This window comes from Hipposideros armiger, unplaced genomic scaffold (assembly GCF_001890085.2).
Source record: "Hipposideros armiger isolate ML-2016 unplaced genomic scaffold, ASM189008v1 scaffold_960, whole genome shotgun sequence".
Classification (NCBI taxonomy): Eukaryota; Metazoa; Chordata; class Mammalia; order Chiroptera; family Hipposideridae; genus Hipposideros; species Hipposideros armiger.
Window position 1 is genome coordinate 280,724 of NW_017732310.1, and position 4,207 is coordinate 284,930.

Consider the following 4,207-nt stretch of genomic DNA (forward strand, 5'->3'; position numbering starts at 1 on the left):
TGGTTTGCTGATCCAATTCTGTGACTTTAGCCTGAAACAGCTTAAATTTACTAAGTAATGTGGTATATAGATCATGTATGTCTTTGAAAAAAATTTTAGGATTTTTATTAAAATATATCTAACACACAATATTATATTAGTTTCCGGTGTACACCACAGTTATTTGACATTTAAATACATAAAGAAGTGATCACCATGATAAGTCTAACAACCATCTGATACTGTATAACAGTATAACAATGTTTTGACTATATTTCACATGCTGTATATTACATTCCCAAGATTTATTTGTTTTCTACCTGAAAATTTGAACCTCTTATTCCCCTCTTTTTCCCATTTTTTAAATTTATCAATTAGAGTTGATGTTCAGTATTATTTTATATTAATCTCTTGTGTACAACATAGTGGTTAGACATTTATATAACTTCAGAAGTGATCCCCCTGACTAGTCTAGTACCCACCTGACACTAGAATTAATTATTACCATATTATTGATTGTGTTCCCTACGCTTTACTTTACATCACATTGACCATTTTGTAACTACCAAATTGTACTGTGTAATCCCTTCACCTTTTTCACCCTGTCCCCAACTCCCATCCCATCTATTACCCCAATAAATCTAGTACCCTTCTGACATCATACATGGTAATTACAATATTATCGCTTATATTCCTTATGCTATACCCTACATCCCCATGATAACTATGTAACAATAAATTAGTACTTCATAATCCCTTCTCCTTTTTCAATCACCCTCAACCACCTTCCCATCTGGCAAGCATCAAAATGTTTTCTGTGTCTATGAGTTTGTTTCAGGTTTTTTTGTTTATTTTGCCCTGTTGTTTCCACTTATAAATGAAATCATATGACATTTGTCTTTCGCTGACTGACTTAAGATACTCAGAACAATACCTTCTAAGTCCATCCCTATTATTGCAGATGGCAAGATTTCATTCTTTTTATGGCTGAGTAAGATTCCATTGTAGATATGTACCACCTCTTCTTTATCCATTCACCCATTCAGGGACACCCAGGTTGCCTTCATATGTTGGCTATTGTAAATAATGCTGCAATGAATATATGGATGAACACATTCCCTCAAAGTAGCATTTTGGGTTTCTTTGGACAAATACCCAGAAGTGTGGTTACTGGTTCCTTTTTTGTCACTTGTAATCTTCTTTGTTTAAAGTTTGTCTCATATAAATATTGCTACCCCAGCTTTTGTTTGTTTATTTCCATTTTCATGAAATATATTTTTCCATTCCTTTGCTTTAAGTCTGTGTGTGTGTCTTTCAATCTGAGGTAAGTCTCTTGTAGGCAGCATATGCATGGGTCTTGTTTTCTTATCCATTCAGCCACCCTATGTCTTTTGATTGAAGCATTTAACCCACTTACATTTAAAGTAATTATTGATAGATATGTAGTTATTACAATTTTATTATTCATGGTTTTTATTATATTTTCAATTTTTTTTATCTTAAATAAGTCCCTCTAAGATTCCTTATAATACTGGTTTGTTGGTATGAACTCCTTTAACTTTTTCTTGTCTGGGAAGGGCTTTACCTGTCCTCCACTCCAAAGGATAGCTTTGCTGGATAGAGTAATCTTGGTTGTAGGTTCTAGCTTTTCATCACTTTGAATATTTTCTGCCACTCCCTTCTGGCCAACAAATTTTCTATTGAAAAATCAGCTGATAGTCGTATGGGAGCTTGCTTGTAGGTAACTAACTGCTTTTCTCTTGCTGCTTTTAGGATTATTTCTTTGTTGTTAACTTTTGGCATTTTAATTATGATGAGTGTTTGTGTTGGCTTGCTTGGGTTCATCTTGTTTGGAAATGTCTGTGCTTCCTGGGCTTGAATATTCATTTGTTTCACCAGGTTAGGGAACTTTTCCATCATTATTTCTTCAAATGGATTTTCAATTCCTTTCTCTCTTCTCCATTTGGTACCCCTATGATGCAAATGTTGGTATGTTTGATATTGTCCCAGAGGCCCCTTAAACTGTCCTCATTTTTTTGGATTATGTTTTTCTTTTTGCTGTTTTGATTGGGTGTTTTCTGCTATATTATCTTCTAAATTGCTGATTTAATCCTCTGCTTCATCTAATCTGTTGATTTCCTCTAATGTATCCTTCATTTCAATTATTGTAGTCTTTACTCCTGACTAGTTATTTTTATGTTTTCTATCTCCATTTTTATGTTTTCTATCTCTTTGTTGAAGTTCCCCCTGAGATTATTGAGCATCCTTATAACAAGTGTTTTGAACTCTGCATCTGGTATATTGCTTGTATCCATTTTGTTTAGGTCTTTTTCTGGAGCTTTGTTCTGTTCTTTTATTTGGGACATGTTTCTCTGTCTCCCCATTTTGGCTGCCTCTCTGTGTTTGTTTCTGTATATTAAGTAGGGTTGCTATGTCTCTCAGTCTTAGTAGAGTGGACTTATATAGTTGGTGTCCTGTGGGGACAAGTGGCACAGTCTCCCTGACCACCAGAACCAGTTGTTTCAGGTGTGTCCCTTATGTGGGCTGTGTGTGTCCTCCTGTTGTAGTTGAACCTTGATTGCTGTTTGCACAGTAATAAGAGGGATTGATCCTTGGGCTCATGGGCTGTGAGGACTGGCTGTGACTATAGTGGAGGAATTGCTGTGTAGGGGCTGACCCTAAGGAGTAGAATTTGCTTTAGCAGGGCTCTGGTGCCTGCCCAGTCTGCCTTTTGGGTGTGTCATCCTTGGAGATAGCTAGGTAATGCTCCAGCTCAGCTCAAAGCTGTCTCCTGGGTGTGCCTACCCCAGGGCCACCTGGGAGAGGACCCACTTCAGGTCAAGTTCAACTGCAGACTATGCCCTTCTCAGAGTCACCTGGCCTAAGCCACAAAGCAATCGTTGATGGCTGCCACCCATGCTGTGCTTGATGTCTTAAGAGGCCAAGCCACAAACCAAGGCTGGCTGCACTAATGTTGGGCTTAGGGCTGCTTAGCCAGAGGTACAGAACATGCTGAAGCCAGATGCTGATTGTTTGGTATTTGTGAACCTTTGAGAGACTTTAAGAAACTCTGCAGCATGAGCCAAGGCAGGCCATTTGTACAAAAAAGGCACTGCAAATAGGTTGAGTGTGCCCGAAAGTTCGGTGGGGTGGGGTCTCAGAATCACCAGGGAAGGGTAAAGCCAGGTTGATTAATCCTCAGATATGGCAGCTGCCTGCATCTGCTCCCTGGGAAGGGAGAGGACTCAACAAAGAAGCAGTGGCTTCTGCCAGCTCTCCATCCAGGAAAAAGCTGCCCTTNCTCAGTAGGAGTTTATTATTTGCTAAGTGAAACAGGAAAGAGCTTACAAGAGGGGGCATAGGATTCCAGTTAGTGAGAGAGAAGCACAGCATAAACAAACAAACAAAACATAAACTTCATAAAAGGAAAAATACAGCACTGTAGTATATACCACAATGTTTTAAGGTTTATTATTTTCTATGTATGTCATATCTCTCCAGTTAAACTTAAAGAGAGATGGGGCCATGAGGGTAGGAAGCTTGGTGGGCAGCGGGGGCAGGCTTGCATTGGCTTGCTCCTTTAATTCTTGTGTTTAACAGCAGCAATTTATAAAACTGTTTAAAATCGTAAATTATATTTTCAAAATCAAGAAAAAAATATGGGTGTCCTGACACCCATCTCAATTGTCTTGTACCACAATAGGCTCTTTATTATGACAAGTAAGAGAACACAGAAAATTTAGATCCTACTTAAAAGCAAACAGAAGAGGCTATTATCAGTGTTGTGAAACCAGTGTTGCTGGACTTACTAAATTTTAGTTTCAGTGGCTCAGTGTTTTTGGTATGCTCTCAAGCAAACCATAGAAGAATTTAATGGTAAGACCCTCTGAGCTTTTGTTTAGATCACTTTAGGCATGCTTACTTTATTTGGTGCATCTCAGGAACTAGTTATTTGATTTGCATTTGTTAAAAAAAAACTGACTTGATGATAGGCACCACTGTTTTCTCATGTTGAACACTTAAATTTTGCAGAGACAGTGCCCATGTTGGCACAGTCACTGGAATTAACAAGGCATGCATTCACGGAATAGTAAACATTTCTTGGTTGCCTATTGTGTACCAAGACATAATCCAGATTCTAAGAGTATAATATAATAATTCCCCTTTCCTAATAGACATGTGTTTATCTTCCTGTCCCCTATGACGTCAGGAAAAAAGATGCAGGCAC

General features: G+C 38.1%; 1 protein-coding gene across 1 annotated transcript in view; it reads left to right on the plus strand.

The window, feature by feature from the left end:
- GRM5 (glutamate metabotropic receptor 5) overlaps positions 1 to 4,207 on the plus strand; it is a 506,006-nt gene that overhangs the window by 223,601 nt on the left and 278,198 nt on the right.